The sequence below is a fragment of the Heterocephalus glaber genome, unplaced genomic scaffold (genome assembly GCF_053883595.1).
Source record: "Heterocephalus glaber isolate CG9 unplaced genomic scaffold, H.glaber_assembly_v1.0 deba00000122, whole genome shotgun sequence".
In the NCBI taxonomy this organism is placed as follows: Eukaryota; Metazoa; Chordata; class Mammalia; order Rodentia; family Bathyergidae; genus Heterocephalus; species Heterocephalus glaber.
The window spans coordinates 73,042,283-73,065,030 of NW_028258138.1; the positions used below are offsets into that span (position 1 = coordinate 73,042,283).

Here is a 22,748-nt window from a genome sequence, read left to right on the forward strand (position 1 = left end):
AGAACTGCAGCATTAAGTGTTTTTTGGTGTTGTATAAATGTTGCAAAGTGTATTTACACAAACTACAATGGTTACAATGTCACTAGGCAATATAATCTCAAGGGGTCACTGTTGTTCATACAGGTAGTTGTTAACTAAAACTTCGTTTATGCAGTATATGTTTATACACAACATGTACTTGGTAATAGGGTCTTTAAAGAGGAAATGAAGTTAAAATAAGGCCCTCATGCAGTGTGATTAGTGTTCCTATGAGAAGAGGAGATTAGGACACCAACATGTGCAGATGGAAGATACGTGATGGTTAATCATTTTTTTTGCCAGTACACTAAGGATTAATGGCCTTCACACTGGAGCTACATCCCAGCCCTTTTCTGGAGACAAGGTCTTGCTAAATTGCTAATTACCAGGCTGAGCCTGCACTTGTGAGCCTCTGGCCTCAGCCTGCCAGAGGCTGGGATTAGGTGTATGTGCCACCATGATCAGCTTGATGGTTAATCTTGAATGTCACCTTGAATGGCTTGACAGATACCTATGAGATTAGTAAAGAAACCAATGTGTATGTCTGGCTGGGTTATGAGGTCACAATCCTAGGTCCTGTATCTGGTCCCTGGCCCCCTTTTCTGTCATTCTTTCACTCTGCTTCTTGGGTGCCATAAGGTGAGCAGCTTCCCTCTGCCACACCCTTCTGCCATGATGTTTCTTCCTTGGAGTCAGCTGACCATGGACTGAAACTATGAGCCAGGTAAAGTTTTCCCCCTAAGTTGTGTATGTCAGGTCTTTTGTCCAGTTAATGGAAAGGTGACTAATGGACCATGTGAAGGTACAGGGAAGTTGGCCATCTACAGGTCCCTGATAAAGACCTCAGAAGAAACCAGCCCTGTCAGCACCTTGATCTCAGACTTCTAGCTTCCAGAATGGTGGGAAATGAATTTCTGTGCTTATCTCACCAGTCCATGGCATTTTATGACAGCTTTAGCAAAAGAATACAAGGGTCAAATGACTTACCAAAGATACTCCAGTTACTGACAGAGTCAGAATGCAAACACAGATTTTTCTGCATTCAAACTACATGTTCTTCTTTCTGCACCACAATACCCCTCAGCTAAAAACCACAGGCAAACACACTGTGATGCTGCACACATCTCAGCAAGAGCATGAGAGAGGACTTAGAAATGGATGTGAGCTGCATTAGATGATCTGTGCCAATCTCCAGAAGGTTAGATTTTCCTCTGGATCAGATACTTTCAGGAAGCAGACTTAATTCTATGCTTAAGCATCTTAAGAGAGAAGCAAGTGTGGCTAGAGCTGTGACTGATAATGAAGCAGCAGTTGCTCAGATTAGACAGGACGGGGACGTCTGGGCATTTTTGTGGTTTGGATAATGTATGTGTTTTTGTCTGTGACCAGATGTGAGTACAGAGTGGTCCTGTTTTGTCTTAATTCATCATGACCAGAGCCGGGGATTTAGCTCAGTGGTTCTGCCACCTACCTTGCAAGCACAAGGACCCAAGTTCGATCCCTGGTACCAAAAATAAAAACAAAAACATTAAAAAAAAATTCATCATGACCATAGAATGGATATGCTGATTTTTTTTTTTTAAATGAATCTGTTCAGTAAGAGAACATTTAGACCTAGCTGTGAGCACCAGGTCAGCTCTTGACTGCCAGGGACTTTCTCAGTATCAAGAAATAAGCTGCAAGTGCCAAATTTCATCACGTTACCAGTTCTAGCTGAGATTCTTTTTTGGCACTTGAAAAAAAGGCGTGTTTTTTTTTTTCAGGAAATGTCAGGAAAAAAACCCAGTCATGAGTGTCTATAACATAAATGAAGTTATTGTAGACGTCACATGGAATCATCCCACTCTATCATCAAAGTGCCAGAGTTGACATCTTTGTATCTGAGCTGCTAAATATATTCTATGACAGCATGAAAGAAGAGATATCTGTATGTCACCTGCCTTTCAGTCTGCATTCTCCAGGGCTACAAGTAAGATGTTCATTTTTAAAAATGTCATGACTGTCTCTGACTTCACTTAGAAAATATTTAGATGTGAATGTTCACTGGTTTTATAATCTTCTATCAGTTTTAGGACTTAATAGACAACTTTCCATGACACATGGGAGAAGTATAAGGTTTAGAGAACGCAACTTCCTGGTCACTGATTATTTTTCTGAGAGGCAAAATCAAGCCTGGGAAACAGAACTGGCAAATGGGCAGGAAGAGAATAGGTGAAGAGAGAAAGTGGGAAGAGGGAAGTAGGCATTAGAGATTCTAGGCAATAGCTTATTATTTCCTTATTGGTTGGTATTGACTTCTGTGCTCCTTGTGGCTATGAGCTATCTGGGCAATCCTACTTTATTGATTGCCATCACTAGACAAGTTGCTCTGGAAGAGAAGCAGATGCAGGAAGGGAGAGACCAGGGTCATCTGGTTGTACTATACCACAAGCAGATAGATTTCCTGTTGCTACTCTGTAAAATGTGTTTCTATTTTATGTTCATGTATCTGTGTAGATCCAGTCCTCTGATTAGTCTCCCCTCATTTTGTGGTTTCTGTGTTGCTGTGAAAAATCACCAGAAAAGCTGGATGCAGTGGTGGATGCCTGTAATCCCAGCACTCTGGGAGGCTGAAGCAGGAAGATCAAAGTTGAAGCCCACCTAGGCAATTCAGCGACTTAGTGAGACCCTATCTCAAAACAAAAGAAATACAAAGGGCTTATTTTTATTCAAAAAATTAAAAGACTCAGGCCTTGGGTTCAATCCCTAATGCCAAAAAGCAAAAAAATTACTAGAAAAGCATCCTCTGCTGCAATCACTGTTTTCACCCATTTGGAGCACTCATTCCCGAGGCACTGTGTTTTGCCAGTGTCTTGTTATGCTGCCCAGGCTGTTTGCAAATTCCTGGGCTCAAATGATCTTCCTGCCTCAACCTCCTGAGTAGCCAGGACTACAGGTGTGCACCCACTAAGAGCTTTGCTAGCAATGAGGCATATGTGTCATCAGCAGCTCCCCAAACTGAGAATTGCTGTCTGTTGCTACCAGTAGGAATTACAATTCCCTCTACATTCATTTCTTGACAATTATTCCCCTCATTGTGCTTTTCTGATACAGTGCTTTCTTAAGTAGTGTAGAATCAGTGAGCTCTAAATATCTTTGGCAGGGTCATCATATTTCTAAGGAAAGTAAAAATGATCCATGCTAAATAAAATGTTACCCAAAAAAAGCTAGGCAAGGAAATAGAAGAAACAAGCCCAGATACGTGAGGAAACTGAAAAAACACATACCACACCTGTATTTTAAAATGATCAGGATATCATTATTCATTCATTCACCATTATTGTTTACATAGCTGACATGACATCAGGCACTGGGAACATAGCAACAAGCAAGATAGACAAATTTCCTTGCCACCAAGGAGCATATAATCCAGCATGCAAGAGAGACATTAAGCAAATAAATTACAGAATTAATCAAAATAGCAATAACTAATAAACAGGAAGTAGAGGGTGCTATAATATATACTTAATTGATTCTGAAAGATTAGGGAAAGTTTTCAGAAATAGCATTTAAAATTTTTTAAATGTAAGAGTTTTGGTTTTAAAATACAAGAAGGAAAAATAAAAATATTTAGGTGGAATGAAACTGTATGTAAGTGGGATGGCTTAGCTAGTGACAGATCAGTTTTCCCTCCTAAAACCACCAAAATACGGAACAAAATAGAGAAAGCACTTATTTTAAAGCAGAGGACAATTGTGAGTCAGCAAGCTCTCAAGGGGCTGAGATTCTGGAAAGGGAGAACTCAGAGAAGAGCTAAGTACCATAGCCACTTTACACAGGGCCATTTGCAGATTTTGCACATGGTTCAGAGTTCACAGCCCTAGGGCTAACACACCTGGAAGATGACTTCTGGAAGACAGAGACCAGTGCGGCTACTGGAGGAGATTTGGAAGTTCCCTGTGATGGTTGAGCGATTGTGTCAATTGGAGAAGTTTGGCTAAGAGAAGCTTAGCTAAATTGGCTCAGCAATTCCACACCTTAGGGTGTGGGAGATCCACCCTAGGGCTACGCCTCGCCTGACTGTTATAAAGGGGAAATGAGGAAGGTCGAGTTCTCTTCTTCTGTTCCTTTGGAGGAGCTCCAGCTTTGCTTTCCATCGCAGACCCTTCGGCCTCCTGATACAGACCCTGACAGGACACTACAGTGAGCTCCAGAACTTTGACTGAATTCTTTGGTCTCCAGTGTGTGGAGACACCCTCTGGACTCCTCCTCATCTGACCCTGTGGGTAGCTATTGTAAGCTAATCTTGTAAATTCTTATGTATATATCTATATATCTTGTGTTCTATCAGTTTCTCTAGAAAATACTGCATTATAGTTCCCCTAGAACACCTTTTAAATTCAGGGAATCAAAGAGTCTAAAAGTAGCAACAGATATCCTCTGACAGAAGAACACAGCATTCAGAAATCTTGTGAGACAAAGATCAGAATTTGGGGCTCAGAAAGGGTAGGGATGTGGAGAGTACATCAGGATTTCCATGGAAAATCCCAAAGACACAGCAGTAAATTCAAAGTAGATTGAGCCTTACCAGAGCTGCAATGAAGCCTCCACCAAGTACAGTCCATTGTGGATTCAGGTGATCAGTCACCAATTGGATATATAAGAGACCTTTGGAAAATTAATATGATTTTTTTTACATGAGAAAATAAAGGACAATGACATCAAAGAATACTGCAGATTTTAAAGGGGTCATGAGGAGAATTTGTTCTAGCAGACATTAACATGTGCTAGTATTGTTACTGGGTTTTGGAGTGCTGGAGTCTCCCTCTGGAGATGATTTTTAGGTTCTTTCTGTCCTGAGCAAAGAATTGATCAAGATAAGCTCAAATGGTAGCAAAGTTTTATTAAGGTGGGAAAAGAAACAGGCTCTGCAGAGTAAGTTTGAGCAAGTAAAAGTAGGAAAAGAATCCAGCACAGGGTTGGGGATTTAGCTCAGAGGTTCTGCCACCTGCCCTGCGAGTGCAAGGACCCGAATTCTATCCCCGGTACCAAAAAAAAAAAAAAGAATCCAGCACAATGCTCCATATATTTGAGAGGATTTAAGCAGAAGCCATTTTGGGTAGAGGTTAATTATTTAAGATTGAGCTACAGAACAACTAGGAAACAACTGCACTTAAGTGTCAGGTAAAAGGCCGAAAACCAAGACCAGACCAGGCCACAACAAGCCTTTATTAGGGGAACAGATCTGCCAGGCTGTCTCTGAACAAGGGAGAGATAAAAGCAATATGGCCAGGACAGAAAGTGCTCTTTATAGGAACAGGGGTGGGGCTTGTAGGAGCTGAGGTGGGGTTGAGTGAGGTAGTGGCTAGGGACTGGAGGAGACTGTGACATCACTAGTTGCTAGGAGGAGAGCAAGTATTAGGTTACTCTTTTGGTGGGAGTAGGGGCATGTTGAAAAAAGGTAGGCATTAAATACAGCACCCGCCCTAAATTGGAGGGAAATCTATCATTAAGGGTTTCTTGGGTCACTCTACCACAATGACTGTGTGGAGGATGGCCACAAAAGACAATCGTGCAGAGAGCGCAGGCTAGATATAGATCACCTGTGAGTTTAAGCTCCAGAATGGAGGACACAGGGAACCTGGCCTCTGTAGTGAAAATCCAAGCAGTCATGTGGTTTTCTGAGGGGACTGAGTCTGAAAGTGCTGGCGTTAAGTCCAGCAGACTGCTTGAAACCCTCCCTCCCATTGCCTCCACAAGCACAGAACTCAGTGGTCTGCTTGCTTTCACCATCTGCCAACGTTATCAGATATACACCTTGGCTTGAATGGGTGCTGTAGTCTGGGGTGTATAGAAAGAGGGGCCTCTGGAGATGGGGAGGAGCATCAAAAAACCCACAGGCTGTAAAGATAGGCAGAGAAAGCAGTGACACGGGGCACACAGAGGGACACAGAAAATGGGAGTGGCTGGAGTGACTAGCCCTAGGGCTGACACTATTTACCAACTATGCCCAGCAAGAAAGTCAGGAAAGGACTCAGTATTCACACTCAGAAACATAATGTGGAAGCAAAGTAGGACTTAAATACTATCTCACTATTCCTCCTGCATATCTATCTGGTGGATTTAAATAATGCAGATCCTAGAAAGAAATTGAGATAGGAAATTAGGGTGTGGCAAACTGGCTGAGCAAGGGGGCATGCAGGACATGCACCGAAAAAGAGTTCCAATCAGAAAGTGTGATCTTTAATTCTTTTCACAGGATCACAAGCAGGACTTTGATGGAATGACTTAGACCTGATGTCAGCCTGAGGAGTGGGAGATACAAAAGACAGCTGTCTTTAAACTCTTGGCCACTCTGCTCTCTCCTTCACAGTGGCATGATCTCACCTTGTAGAGTATAGCTCTTTTCCTACCTTTAATTAGCCTGTATTCACTCTGCAAACATGTTTCTTTTCCTACCTTTAATAAATGTAAAACCTCACTAAATTTTGCACTTGTCTTATCCAATTCTTTGTTCAGGACAGGAAGAACCTAGAAAGACTCTCTATAAGGAGTCTCCAGAACACGAGAGGCCAGTAACAAAGCTACTTATTAACAAACACAGAGGAATTTTTAGACTCACTTTGCTTTTCCCACATGGTGGGGGAGGAGTAGGTTATTATTTTATGCTTTTGCTCTGTGTTGTTTTATCTTCCCTTTTCCCCCTCTTTCTTTCTTTCTTTCTTTCTTTCGGTACCAGGGATCAAACTCACGACCTTATGCTTTCAAGGCAGGCACGGCAGCGCTGAGCTAAATCCCCAGCCCCTCCTTTTTTTTTCCTTGATTGTCCACTTTTGCTTTTATCTCATTCTATTTTCTTTTACTCCTTAATATGATCCATCTTGCTTTTCTCTCATCCTTCTTTTATTTTTCAAATTGTACTTCTTTCATTTATCCCTTCCCCACATCTTGCATTTTCATGAGTATTAATTTTTTTTTTTTTTTTTTTGGTACTGGGGATCAAACTTGGGTACTTTGCTTGTGCAGCAGGCGATGAAACAACTGAGCTAAATCCCCAGTCCTCATGAGTATTAATATTAATCTTTACCAATCATTAGATATTTAGTTGTCTCTATGCTATTATTGTTGAATTGTTTTCTATTGTTAATGGTGATATACTTGTTGAATTTAGTAGATGTTTACTAGATGTCAATTTTTGGTTTGTCTTTGTCTCTATATTATTATTTTCTATTATTAAGGGTGGTATAGTAGTAGTTTTTATAGGCTCATAGGGTATGTCAATATCTAGTTTATCTTTGCCAATATTATTGTCATTGATTTGGTTGCTATTGCCAAGATGGAAGAGTTGTTCTTAATTCCTTTTTACTATCTACCAACATCTGATTTGCTTTGTGTCATCAACAATGCTAAGGTTCATTTCCAGAGAACTGGGTTCTAGGCCAATACACTATATCCTCTCCTCCACAAATTAATAGAGATGGCTTAATCTTGGGACAGAGGCAAAGACCTATAGTTAGCCAAATCCATACTAACAAAAAAGTCTTTCCACTGTAATTGACTTACCTCAGTGTGAATGCACATGCACTTGTGTTTGTACACACACACACACACACACACACACACTCCATAAGAAAATAAGACAACAAAATGCCTCCAAAAATTCCCGGCTCCCCCATAGCTGATCCATGGGACATCAATAAAGAGGAAATAAGAAGCCAAGTACTTGAACTATATGAAATGATAAAAGAGAAGACAAAAAACAGATCAATAAGGTACTTAGTAAGCTCAAAGATAATATAAGCCCAGATGATTTAAGTCCAGGTAATATACTTCAAAAACAAAATAACTGAGCTTACAGAAGACACTAATAAAAAGCTAACTGAGCTAAACAAAATGATGCAAAACATGAATGAACTGATTAGCAAGGAATTATAGTGGAATTCTAATTGGAAAAGTACCCATCAGAAATCTAGGAGATAAAAAAGTATATTGAAAAACAAAAGTGTATTGAAAGAATGGGCAGAAGGGCTGGGGATGTAGCTCAGCAGTGCCATGCCTGCCTGGCAAGCACAAGGTCCTGAGTTCAATACCCTGTACTGAGAAAAAAGAAAAAAAGAAAGAATGGGTAGCAGAAGTGATCAATGTGAGCAAAATGCCAGAACTATAAGATAGGGCTAGGGCTGGGGATTTAGCTCAGTGGTTCCGGCGCCTGCCTCGCAAGTGTGAGGTCCCAAGTTCGATCCCCAGTACCAAAAAAGAAAAAATAATAAAATAAAATAAAATAAATTACTATAAGATAGGGCTAATGCAAGTAACCATATACTCAGATATCATGGAAACAATAAGATATAATGGAAAATAGATTCAATGGCTGCTAGATGATACAAAGAAGATTAATCTCAGATGAACTGAATTAGTAAAAAACCATAAGAAGGTATAAATGGCAAAAAAAAATTTCAGAAAAAATAGCAGAGTGTTCCAAAGATGGGGAAAAAATTTAACATACAGATAATCAAGGCATATAAAAATCCCAAATAGCTATGATAAGAATTTCTACTTGACACATCATAGTCAAAATCCCAGAAGTCCAACAAAAGAATAGAATGTTAAAAGCTGTTAGAGAAAAGCAACAAATCACTTACAAAGGTACATCCATTAGAATTACAGTAGACTTCTGAGCACAAACTTTAAAGGCCAGGAGAACTTAAAGTGTTTCAGACCCTACAAGAAAATAACTTCCAATCCAGACTAATATGTCCTGCAAAACTATCTTTCAAAATAGATGGAAAAAAGAGGTTTTTTCACAGCAAAGACTACCTTAAAAGATTTATGACCGCTAAACTAACACTCCAAAAAATTCTCAAGGATATCTTAGAAAGACAATGAAGCCAACAATATCAAAAAATCTAATGAACTGAATACATCAGGTAGGGTGAGCAGTTATCCAGAAGGGAAAAAAAAGAATTAATAGGAATTACAAGAAATTAATAAGAATATATAATTTATAAGAATTATATAACAGGAAAATAAAACAATAACAGGAATAAATCAGCACTTTTCAGTAATAGCACTCAATGTGAATGGTCTCAATTCCCCAATCAAAAAGCACAGATTGGCAGAATGGATCAAAGAAGAAAACCTAACAATATGCTGTGTACAAAATATGAATTTAATAAGAAAAGAAATTCATGGACTAGAAATCAAAGCAATCATGCAATAGGAACCCAAAAATAAGTAAGAGAAGCTATCCTATTTTCAGAAAAAGTGAAATTCAAGCCAAAACTGATCAGAGAGGCAAAGAAGGTGACCGCATACTGGTGAAGGGAACAATTCTACAGCAAGAGATAACAATTATATACATATGCACTGAATGCTGGCACATCCAACTTCATAAAGCAAACACTGCTTGACATAAAATATTAGATAAACATGAATACAATTATAGTGGAGGACCTCAATACTCTACTATCACAAATAGATCAACTAGCTAAAAAAACCAACAAAGAAATATTAGAATTGAGCCATACCTTTGAACAAATGGACTTAACAGATATCTACAGAGTTTCCACCCAACAACAATGGAATACACATTCTCAGCAGCACATAAGATTTTCTCCAAAATAGACTTCAATGCCTGCCCATAAAGCATGCTTAAATAAATACAAAAGAACAAAATTATCCCATACAGATCAGATCACAGTGGAATGAAACTAGAAATCAATGATAAAAGAAATCACAAAAATTATACAAACAGATGGAGACTAATTGATACACTCTTGAATAATCAATGGGTCACTGAAGAAATCGAGAAAGAAATTAAACAGTTCTCAGAATCAAACAATAATGCCAGTACAATATACCAAAACCTATGACACATAATGAAAGAAGTCCTAAAAGTGACATTTATAGCTGTTAATGCTCACATCAAAACAAAAACAACAAAACAAAAAACCAGAGCAACCCAAAATAAATAACCTAGTGGTGCACCTCAAAGTACTAGACAAACAAGAACAAACCAAATCCAAAGGTAGTACAAGAAGGAAATTATAAAGATCAGAACAGAAATTAATGAAACTGAGACTAAACAAATACAAAGAATCAATGGATCAAAGAGCTGTTTCTTCAAAAGAACTAGTAAAATAGACAAACCCTTAGCCAATCTTACCAAGAAGAGGAAAGACACATATCAGTGCATTAAAAACAAAAAGGTGAAATCACAACAAAGACCACTGAAATCCAGAAGATTCTTAGTATCTATTTCAAAAACATGTAGTTCAATAAATGGAAAAATCCATAAGAAATGAATATATACATATAAATTACCAAAACTGAGTCAAGAAAATTTAGAAACCCTGAATAATGCAGTAACAATTAATTGAGGCAGCAATAAAAAAACCTACTAATGTAGAAAATCCCAGGACCCAGTGGATTCACCACTGAATTCTACAAGAATTTCAGAGAAGAACTAACACTAATACTCTGCAAACTCCAATGAAATTGAGATGGAAAGACTACTCCCAAACCCATTCCTGGAAGCTAGCATTACTGTAGTTCCAAAACCAGACAAAGACTCAACTGAAAAAGGAAACTAGAGGCCAATTGCTGTAATGAATATAGACGCAAAAATCCTCAACAAGATACTGAGAGACAAATTCAACAAATCATAAAAAAATCATATATCATGACCAAGTAGGCTTCATCCCAGGGATATAAGGATGGTTCAACATACACAAATAAAAAATGTAATACATCACATAAATAGAAGCAAGGTCAAAAATCACACGACCATCTCAATAGATGCAGAAAAACCCTTTGGAAAAAATTCAACACTCATTCATGATAAAAACCATGAAAAAATAGATGTAGAAGGATCTTAGTTCAATATGATAAAAGCCATGTATGGAAAACTTTCTGCCAACATTATATTAAATGCGGAAAATTTGAAATCTTTCCTTTTAAAATCAAGAACAAGACAAAAATGTTCACTATCACCATTCCTGTTCAATACAGTATTCAAAACACTAGTTAGAACAATCAAGCAAGACAAATAAAAGGGATATGTATAGAAAAGGAAATAAAAGTACAGTTATTTGCATTTGACATGATCCTATACAGAGAAGATCCAAAAAATTCCACCAGAGGAGTATTAGAACTAATAAACAAATTCAGCAAGATACAAAACCAGCACCCCCAAATCAGTAGTATTCCTGTACATCAATAATGAACCCACCAACAAAGAAATTAGGAAAACAATATCATTTACAATAGCTTCAAGAAAAAGTAAACACTTAGGGATTAACCTAACTAAGGAAGTGAAAGGCTACTAGAGTAAGCTAAAAAAGAGATTGAAGAAGACATTTGAAAACAAAGATATCCCCTGTTTCTGGATAGGCAGAACCAATATTGTCAAAATGTCCATACTTCCAAAGCTGGTGTATAGAGTTAATTTAAGTAAACCTCAATCAAAATACCAACAGCATTCCTCACAAACATAGAAAAAAAAATTCTAAAATTGATATGGACCCAAGAAGAGACCCAGAAGAGCAAAAGCAATTCTGAGCAACAAGAGCAAAGCTAGAAGAATCATAATCTCAGATTTCAAGTTGTATTATAAAGCTACAGTGACAAAATAACATGGTACTGGCCCCAAAACAGACATGAGGATCAATGGAACAGAAGAGAGGATGCAGAAACTACCCCAGGCACATTCAGCAATTTGATCTTTGACAAATGTGGAAGCATTGGCCAGAGGTATGTATGAGATGGATATGCAGAAGTAAGGGACTTTTTGAGGGCACAAGCCCCAAAGCCTCTGGAATGTGTGGTTAGAGAATAAAAGCCTACAGGGCCACAAGTCCATGTAGGATCAAAACACACTGCCTTAAGGAATGTATGCCCTGGCCCTACTCCAAGTTATTACTTAGATTGGCCCTAAGGTCAGTCATGTAACAGACCACCCTGTCCTTTCCCTGTCCGCTACATGAATTGCTGCACAGGTGTCCTTCTTTTGTCCTTTATCGTTGCTTTCTGGTTCTATCAATAAAAAGTCACCAAAGCTTCAGTTTGGGGCTGTCTTTATGAGACTTTCTCATGCTGAGGAACCTCAATAAGGCCAGTCCCTTTGGCTTTCTTGGAGTTTGAACTGGACAATGACTCAAAGTAACCTTTCATCCTTTGCACTGTGCCACAGTCATGAACTGTGACAAAGTGGCCAAAAACACACACTGGAGGAAAGATAGCCTCTTTACCAAATAGTGCTGGGAAAACAGGCTTTCCACATGCATAAGATTGAATCTATACCCATAACTCTAACACATACTAAACTAAAATCAAATTGGATAAAAGATCTAGATATTAAAATAGAAACAATCTGCTGGAAGATAAAATAGGTAAAACTTTTGAAGACACAGGCATAAGCAAGAAATTTCTGGGCAGAAACTCCATTGCAGAAGAAATAACACCAAGAATTAACAACTAGGATCATATCAAGTTGAAAAGCTTCTGCATCACAAAGGAAACAACCAACCCAGAGAAGAGACAATCTACCAAAATGGGAAAAATCTTTGCTACCTATTCCTCAGACAGAGGACTAATATCTAGAATATATATAAAGAACTGAAAAAAATTAGACACCCACCAAAATTTAAAAACAAAATCGAAAAATAGGCAATTGAAATGAATAGACACTTCTCAGAAGTATGAATGCCCAATAAATACACAAAAGGTTCAACATCTCTGGCCATTCAATAAATGCAAATTAAGCCAGGGATTTAGCTCAGTGGTTTTGCTGCCTGCCTCACAAGCGCAAGGACCCAAGTTCAATCCCCTGTACAAAAAAAAAAAAAAAAGAATAAATTCAAATTAAAACAATATTGAGATTCCATCTTGCTCCAGAAAGAATGGTTGTCATCAAGAAATCAAATAATAATAAATACTGCTTGAGTGGAAAGAAACCTTCTACATTGTTGGTGGGAACATAAACTAGTACAACCATATGGAAATCAGTATAAAGATTCCTCAAAAAACTAAAAACAGAAATTCCATTTGACCCAGCAATCTCTATTTTAGATATCTTCCCAAAGAGTTAAAGACACGATATTTCAGTGATACATGCCCACTGATATTTATAGCAGCATAATTCATAATAGCTAAATCTTGGAAGTGACCTTCAACAGATAATTGGATAAAGATAACATAGTATTGGGCTGGGGATTTAGCTCAGTGGTTCTGCCACCTGCTTTGCAAGTGCAAGGTCCCGAGTTCGATCTCTGGTACCAAAAAAAAAAAAGATAACATAGTATTTATACACAATGTAGTAGAATTCTGTCATAAGGACGGATAAATTGAGTCATTCGTAGGAAAATGGATGCAACTTCTGACCATAATCGTAAGTGAACTAAATCAGACACATAATTTAAACATTGCATGGTTTCTTTTAAATGTGAAAGACCAAATGAGAAATAATTTAAAGAGCAAAATAAAATATAAATACTAGGAAACAGGGAGATATATCTTTTACAAATGGGAAGGGAACCAAGAGATGGAGGGATGGGGGAGTGTCTGGAGCAGGAGGGAAGTAAAATGAATTAAGGTGTATCATGTACATATACCGAGTCTCTACAATGAATGTAATCATTATGTATTGTAAACGTGTACTATGAAAAATAAAAAAACAAATTAAAAAAGTAATAATCATGATAGTCAACTTGATTGGCTTGGGAACCACCATGGACTAGTAAAGCACAGTTCTGGGTGTGTGTGGTGGATCGCGGAGGCATGACCTTGGAATTGATTTCTGGTCATTGGACCCTTCCTCTCTAGTGATCTCCCGTGCTTTACTTCCCAGCTACTGTGAACTAAGCAGCTTCACTCCACCATGATTTTCTACTATGATCTTCCTGAATGCTGTGGAGTCAGTTGACCATGGACTAAATTCTCTGAAACTAGATCCATCTAAATCTTTCCTCCTCTAATTTGCTGGTGCCATGTATTTTGTCCAGAAACAGAAAAGCTAATGCAACTGGTGACCAACTCAAGAACCTTGTTATACAGGAATATGAATAATGAGAATATAGAAAGACCCTCACTTCCCACTATACAAAAAAAACAAAAAAAAGATTTCAGGTGCACTAAAAGGTAAATACTTTAAAAACAAAACAAATAGAGTTTGATCCCCAGTACCAAAAACGAAAAAAACCAAAAAAACCCAAAAAACCCAAAACAAATACATGCACACATACATGAAACACCAGCAACAGGGGCAATCACTTTTTGATTGTTAATGCAATAGAGAGGAAAAAGATAGTTTCAATTTCAGGTTTGATAGAATGAACACCAATAAAGCTGAGATTTTAAAATTTAGCACAGTGGAGTAAATGTTTGCACATAAGGTAAAACCTTAATAACTCAACAGTATAAAAAGCACAAATAGGTAAAAATATCAATTGTCTATTAAATGATTAAAGGACAGCTCATACAGAAGTAGTGCCATCAGCAAACGATGACTTTAAAAATATGCAGTCAACCTTGTTGGTAAAATAACTGCAAACTAAATCTACTGTGAAGTTTAATTTTATAGCTAAAAAATGAATCAGGAAAACTTGAAGAAGCTCTGAAAGCCCAGGCCTGCAAGGCTTCAGGAAAGCAGCTGCACTCATGTATTAATGATAGCAATGCAAATTGATCTAGTCTTTCTGAAGGGCAAAATAGTACTTTATTGAAAGAATCATAAATATGTCTAACCCTTGACTGAGTAATAGAATTTATCCTAAGGAAATAACGTTTAATAAAAAACAAAAATATATACATATGTTTTTTTATGACACTAAAATGCCAGAAGAAAACTAATATTCCAACAATATAGATATACAGAAGCTAACCATGGTATATTAAAATGATGTACTCTAGTCATGTATGAAAAATGATGAATGTAAAGATAACATAGGAAATAGAATAGATTCGGTTAAATCACGCCTCATAAAAGAATACCAAGTTGAACACACACATATATATATATATATATTCACAGGGGGAAAGGTCACAGGGGGAAAAACACAAATATAAGGTATTTCTCTAGTTGGGTTAAGATCAACAGACTTATAATAAATTATTCTGTAAAATTGTTAGAATTTTAAAAAATTTATTATTGTTATAAGCTTTTTTCGGTAGGACTTTGCACTGGCTTGTAGAAATACAATTATTACTTGCCTTTCTTTTTTTTTTTTTTATTACTTGCCTTTCTAAACTGGGCTGACGGACAGATGGCAGTGTTTCCATTTAGTTACCTGAACTTTACTGAAAGAATATTTTGATAAAAAGATCCTAGAGGCAAATAATGGTCAGAGTGGCTCAGTGTAGTCCAGGGGAATGTTCCAACAGAGAATATTACCAAAAAAAAAAAAAAAATTCCTAGTTAGTGAGCAGGAAAGAATTGCTAGATCCTAGATACCAGCCAGAAAGTAAGTGGAACTATAGTGCGTAGTACTATGTCTTCCAAAAGATATGTTGAAGTCCTAACTCCCAATTTGTGAATGTGACTTTATTGGATACAGGATCTTTGCAGATGTGATCAATTTATGAAGGGGTCATTCTGGACAAGGTGAACCCTAATCCACTGATGAGTCCTTGCAAAAAGAGGGACGTTCATTCGTGCACTTGCAGACACTGGGACAACGCCAATGATGAAGCGGGGAGAGGTTAGAGGATGCACCCTCAGGCCAACAAATGCCAGGGCAACTGTCAGAACTGTGGAGAGAGGCATGGGAAGGTTTCTGCCTCACAGTCTCCATCAGGGCCCCCACCTCTGCGGACACCTTGATTTTGGATACTACCCTCTAGAACTGTTATAGAATAAATTTCTGTTGTTTTGAGCCACGCAAGTTGTTGACTTTGTTTATAGAACCTCTAAAACTTAACACAAAGAGTTCATTTTCTGGAGGTGAGTGGGATTTGGTAGAAATACTGACTACAGCTGACTACTGGCTTCCAAGGCAGTAGCAAAATCCATGGCTCATTTTTTTAGGAAAGAATTTATACCAAATCTTCAACCCTCAACCTCCACGCCTCCACCCCAAGAGTTAGACTCTCAGGGGTTGGCAAATCCAGCCCACTGTCTCTATTTGTACTGTGCCACAAGATAAGTATTTTTTCCCAGTTTTTAATGTTTGCAGGACAAATCAAAAGTTTATTACATTTTGTGACATGTAAAAGTTAAATGAAATTCAAGTTTCTGTGTCATGTTTTATTAAAATCAACCACAGTCACTTATTTATGTATATTTTATGGGTGCATTAGGGTGAATACAAATCAAAAATTAAAAATTTAATTCTGTCAGAGGCAAAAAAGTGAAGAAAACTCCCTGCCCCATTTGAACCTTCAAAAACTTATACTCAGCCAGGTCTGGTGGCATACACCTTTAATCCCAGCACTCTGGGAGGCAGAGGCAGGAGGACTGCAAATATTTGAGCCCAGCCTAGGCAATTCAGTGACTCAAAATTTAAAAATAAGAGAAGTGCTGGGTGTGTAGCTCAGCAGGGAGGCCCTGAGTTCAATTCCCAGTACTGTAAATTAATTAATTAAATCAAAATTAGAAAGGGACTTGGGATGTAGCTTAGTGCAAGGTCTTGAGTTCAATTCCCAATACCTCAAAACACAACTTGAATTTTCATTCTTTCCCTGCCTTTTTCAGATGTATAAAACTCTTTTTTTAAAAAGCTTTATTTAAAAGTCTTTTGCCTGTTTTAAACCCCAGAAATGTTTTTGCAAAAACCTGGATGCTATCACTCTGGAATGTAATCATCAAGGAGGACCATACCTTTCTCTCCCAGTTTCCCTGACAGGGCAGCAGGCTGACGACAGCTGGCCCTTGGCTCCAATTTACAATGACTGACCTGTCAGAGAGATATGAAGATTTTTATCATTCCTTTGCACAAAGGCAATCGCTAACATAGATGGCGACCTCAATGACAGGAACATTTAGGATGAATGGAGTGGTGTCAAATGGTGTTAGGTCTTCTTATTGAGGATTGGTTACCATTTATCTTGAGAACTTTGTATAACCAGTTCTTCCTGCCTGATGATGTAAAAAGGTGTGATTTCTTTCCATCTTTGTGATCTCTTTATTGGATTACCTGTGATAACATCACATTCTGGGTTAATAATTATCTGATAATAAAACAATTTTCTTTCTCTTCTACCTTGTGGAGAAGTTTTCAGGAAAGGTAAGTTATTTGGCTTTTACTTATATCTCCCCAATAGCTGCTTTTGGTCTGTAATGGCAGAATGGAGCAGCTGTAATAGAGATCATTACCAGATTAAGGTCCAGACCCCTCACCACATGAAAGACAATTTTCGGGAGACAATTGTTTGTAGGAGCCTCTGGAGTACTGCATAACCGTCGTCCTAGCACTCTGACTGGCTGAGAATTGCAAGTTTGAGCCCAGCCTGGTAACTTAGCAGCTTAATGAGGCTCTATCTCAAAATAAAAATTAAAAAGGGTTGGAGGTATAATTCAGTGTAAAGGTCCTGGGTTTAATCCTCAATACTGGGGGGCGGGGAGGTGGTAGAAAGGAATCCACTTTATTCAAAAGCTTAGAAATTGGAGAAAGTTCTTATCCTCAAGCTCCATCTGAGGGGCTTAGGGGTGCAAAGGGCTTTTATAGGGAGGGAAAAGAGGAGGACAGGAAGGCTACAAGCGGAGTGAGGCTTTTGTCATCCAGAGCATGTCCCCCCTGTTCCTCTTCTCTTCCTTTCTTCCTATATTTCCCACCTTCCCCCTTTGAGTATTTGCGTTACTGTGGGGCCTGGAGACAGGTTCTTGGGTTCTTGTGTGATGAACAAAGACTTGGATGTAGCATGTGATGGTGAGGTTTATTAAAGGTTATTAAAGTGAAAGTACACTTGGAGTGAGGGAAAGGGAAATGGTACAAGCCCCAAGGGCGCGGGTTAGGGGTTTAAATGTCCTACCTGCTTGGAGGCGCCTCTCATCAGTTTCTTCCAGACCGTGATTGGCAGCATGACTGACAGTGTGCTCATGTCCTCTTCCATAACTCAGTCTGTTGTAATTGTACATATAAGATGCAGTCTGTATGCATAAACTTCCAGAGTAAGAAAGTTACTCTAGGGCATGCAGGCAGGTCCAGTGCATCTGCCTCTTGGTTTGGAATTTTCAGAGTGTTCCTGTGTGGGCTTGGGGTCTCTTTTTTCCTTATCTGGACTACCATGTTGTAAGCCTTGGGGCGGGGTTGAGGGTTGGTCCTGAAACATTGTCCAAATTTGGGTGAGTGGAAGAGAGTAGTTCTGTAGCCCTCAGTTGTGCTGTCTGTATCACTAGGGGTCAAACAGGACCTCACACATGCTAGCCAAGCACTCTACCACTAAATTACATCCCCAGCCTTCCTTTCTTCTCTAGAACACCACAGTGCACTAAAACCTTCTGGGGTTAGCTCCTAGAGTCTTTTCCCCTCTCTCATTCTTTTTTGTAGTACTGAGGATTGAACAAAAGGCCTTTGAACTAGATATTTTCCCAGCCCATTTTCACCTTCATTTGAGACAAGTTCTCACTAATTTGCCAAATTCCCCAGGATGGGCTTGAATATGAGGTTCTCCAGCCTCAGCCCCCCAGAGTGCTGGCATTAGAGGCATATACCACCATGCCCAGCTTCCTGAAGTCTTTTTAGACAGATATTCTACTTTTCTGCAAGCTAAATTCATGACAATTTACATGGTTTTTGTTAGTTGATGTATAAAACTAAAAGCTAAGGAGAGCTTTTACAAAGGTCACCAGATGTTCAGGGTTTTGTAAATCTAAAGAAAGATAATTTAATAGTTAACATCTTAACCTCTTATGCACATTTCTTTGGAATTTAGAATGCTGGGCTAAAGGGAAAATAATTAGAGAAATCTGGGTGGTGGCACATGCCTGTAATCCCAGCATTCAGAAGGCTGAGACCAGCCTAGGCTTTGATTTTGTTTCCAAAAAGAAAAAAAAAAAAAAAAAAATTAGGGAAGCGAAAAGAGTGGGGAAGCAAAAGTAAGTACTCTGCCAATGACTCCCAAAGGAGTGGTCACTGTTAGAAGAGCCTATGTCTGGCAAAGGTTAAAAGGTTGTTGACTGTGGGCTAAGTGAGGAGCTATGTAAGCAAGAGACCTGGAGAAACCTGAATCATTCAGTCTAATAAAATGCGAAGAATTTTGAATTTGTATATGTTACCTAAAGAGGAGTGGTAGGGACCTGGCAATACAGGGAAGCAGGTTATAGGAGGAGGTGGCTTTTAAGGCAACAGGTTGCAAACGAAAGTGTCTAGGGGTTAACACAAATGAGTACAATGGGCCAAATGGAGCTGTAAGGGAAGGGTCGGGAGCAGCTGGTCCTGACACTACAGTTAATTGCTAACATGAGAGGAGGTGAATCCAGGGTTAGCAAACCATGCAATTGTATTGAAGAGAGGCCAGAAATCTGAGGTTTAATATGAAAACTCACATTTTAAAAATGTTTACACTTAATTAAAAAATAGGTTTCTGGGCAGGCTCCAGTTCAGTGGCCACTAACTTTTAACTTCAGATCTTGTAGGTATGGCAGAATACCCCCTTGTTAACAGTAACTGAGGAAGTAGTTGGGCAGGAAATGACTGGTACATTTTTAGTTACACCTCTGCAGGAACATTAACCTGTGAGTTAGTTCCTACATAGAGATGTAATTAGGCTAAGCCTTCATTAAGTGCATTAGTGATGATGTTTCTAGAATAGAGCAATGGGGAATATGGACTACAGATCAAGATTTTGGTGTGGACTTTCTGTGAAAAAATGTAACTCCTGCAGGCAATTACATTAGGAAGGGTGCTAGCCCTTCCCATAATGCACTGGATGGAGATGTGAGACATTCTATTTATTTGGATATTAAGTGAAGAATGATTCTGAGTTACAATAGAAGAAATAAAGGTAGAAAGGAGATGAGGAAAATCATAATTTAACCTGTGGCACTCCTCCCCCAGCATGAGCAAGCAGGACCACACAGGAGGATAGTGCCATCCCCATACCAGGGGGAGACCATCCACCAACTCTGAGCCTGCTCTACATCTTGCTTTCCTTTGGCACAGGGCAACAGAGGCAAGGCCTAACCAAATGATCTGATCCTGGATGAGGACAACACCAGGAAGAGAAGGGAGCAATCAGACCCCGCTACTGTTGACATTAAGTCCAATAGTCCGCTCAAACTCCAGCCCTGTGGCCTATATCCAGCAGAGACCAGAGGGCTGATTGCATTTCCCATCTACCAGTGAGAGCAAGGACATGCCTTGGCTTGGATGGTAACCACAGTCTGGGGTGAACAGAGAGAGAGGGGGGCTTTTGGTGCAGAGAGGACACCTCAAAAACCCATAGACGCTAAACTAGGAGAGAATCATTCCTGGGTGGATCCTAAGATTACAGATCTTGAAAAGAAACTGCTCATTCAAAAACATAGGAATTTTTTCTTTGACTCAATCATTTATTTTTCTGTTTTGTATTCTTTTATCTTTCCTTCATTGGGTTTTTTAGGAGTTTGGATTTTTTTCTCTCTCTTTTCCCCCTCTTTTAGTTTCTTTTCTCTTTTCCTCTTCCAACTTTCTTATCTTTTATTTTCATATCTTTTATTTTATTTTATTTTCATATCTTTTATTTCCTGAATTTTGTTTTCATTTGTCTTTTTTCTTCTTTTTCTTGTTCATTCTTCCCTGTGACTGTTCTTTAACACTATTAATTTCATTTCATTCCTCAATAAGATCCCCCCATGACACTTTTCTTTCCTCCTCCTCATATCTTATTGATTAATTTTTCAAATTTTGCTTTTTTCATTCTCTGGTTCCCAATCCCCTCTACCTTTATTAGTATAACTACTAAACTCTATATCTCTAGCTAGCTAGTTAACTTCACACTGTTGCTCTTGAATACTGTTCTTTTGTTAATAGAGCTAAAGTTTTTCCATTTAGTAAATATTTACTGTAACTCAATGAATAGTAGGTTAATATTTGGTTTGTTTTAGTGTTCATACTATGATTATAGATTTCTTTTCTATGTTCAAGGGTGGTACATGATGGTCCTTAGAGTTTTTCAATATTCAGTTTGTACTGGATACTATAATTGATGCTGATTTTATTATTATAGCCAAGGTGACATAGCTATGGCTATTAATTGGTTTATTTGAGATGCCTATATCTGGATTGCTTTGGGGTCATTAACAATACTCTAACCACATCCTGGAGAACTAGGTATTGGGCCAAATACACTGAAACCTCCAGTCCCAAGTAAATGGAGGTGGTTGGATCCTAGGACAGAGGCAAAAGCCAAAAGTTAGCCACACACAGAAGATATCACTGAAAAGTAGACCTTAACTAAATAGGTCTTCATACTAGAAACAAACCTTTCTACTACAATCAACCTGTAAGCTTCATAACAAAAACAAACAGAAAACAGAACCATGAAAAGAAAAGTCAACAAAATTCCTCCAAAATCTCTCAACTCTCCCAAAGTTAATGCATGGGGCCTCAAAGGGGAAGAAAGCAAAGGCCACACACCTGAGTTATTTGAAATGATATCAGGGGAGATAACAAAACAAATCAATAAAGTATTTGGCAAGCTCACAGAAGACATGAATTATAAGAACTTTGGGCCAAATAAATCAATCAGCAAGTGTACAGAAGACACTAATAAAAAGCTAGCAGGGCCTGGGGATTTAGCTCAGTGGTGCCACCCCCTGCCTCACAAGCACAAGGTCCTGAGTTCGATCTCCAGTACCAAAAAAAAAAAAAGCTAGCAGTACTAAATAAAATGATGAAAAACATGAATGACTGGCACAGAGTTCATTAAAAGGCTCCAAAAAGAAATTCAGAAGATTAAAAATGCTATGAAAAGTATGGGTATAAGAAATGACCAATGTGAGGACAGAGTACCAGAACTAGAACACAGGGCTGTTGTTGATGACTAATTAATAAGAGATACCTTAAAAATCATCAAGAGAACATGAGAAATGGATCCAACAGTTCCTAGATGACACAAAAAAGACTAACTTAAAATTAATTGGAATTAGTAAAAAATTAGAAGACAGCACAAATGGTATAACAATCTGTTACTGAAATAATAGCAGAAAACTTGCCAAATAAGGAAAAAAATTGACATATAGATAAGTGAGACATATGGAACCCTAAAGAGTCACAGTCAGAAAAGTACCTCTCCAGGACACATCATAGTCAAAATCTTGGAAGTCCAACACAAGAACAGAACCTTAAAAACAGGGAAAACCAATGGATCACTTATAAAGGTAAATCCATTGGAATTACAGCAGGCTTTTGAACACAAACCTTAAAGGCAGGAGAGCTTGGAGTGAAATGTTTCAATACCTAAAAGAAAACAACTTCCAACCTAGGCTGACATATCCTGCAAATTGGTGGAGATTATCTTCCAAAATTGGTGGAGAAATAAGGTATTTTCATGACAAAGAACACTTAAAGAAACTCATGACCACAAACCAGCATTGCAAAAAATTCCCAAGGATACCCTAGAAAGAGATAATAAAGCTAACAATGACAAAAGATCTAGTAGAATGAATACACCACAGAGCGTGACCAGGTAAGTAGAAGAGAAAGATAGGGAATAAGCAATAGGAATATAAGGCAATGACAGGAATAAGTCAATACCTCCTAGCAATAACTCTCAATGTGAATTGTCTCAATTCCCCAGTCAAAACACAGACTGGAAGAATGGACCAAGAAACAAAA

The 22,748-nt window shown here is 38.4% G+C and overlaps 1 protein-coding gene and 1 long non-coding RNA gene across 7 annotated transcripts in view; one reads left to right on the forward strand and one right to left on the reverse strand.

Annotated features, from left to right (window-relative positions):
* Positions 1 to 22,748, reverse strand: part of Parp9 (poly(ADP-ribose) polymerase family member 9) — a 134,442-nt gene that overhangs the window by 90,035 nt on the left and 21,659 nt on the right. The gene's annotated exons all lie outside the window — the stretch shown is intronic.
* On the forward strand, positions 638 to 6,953 carry LOC110347305 (uncharacterized). Of its 4 annotated transcripts, none has more exons than XR_015450587.1 (4): positions 638 to 742; positions 1,782 to 1,987; positions 4,133 to 4,292; positions 6,257 to 6,953. It is a non-coding gene; the product is annotated as an uncharacterized LOC110347305 (long non-coding RNA). The 4 variants fall into 4 exon arrangements; XR_002391841.2 differs by having other exon boundaries at positions 4,133 to 4,279; XR_015450589.1 differs by having other exon boundaries at positions 4,160 to 4,292.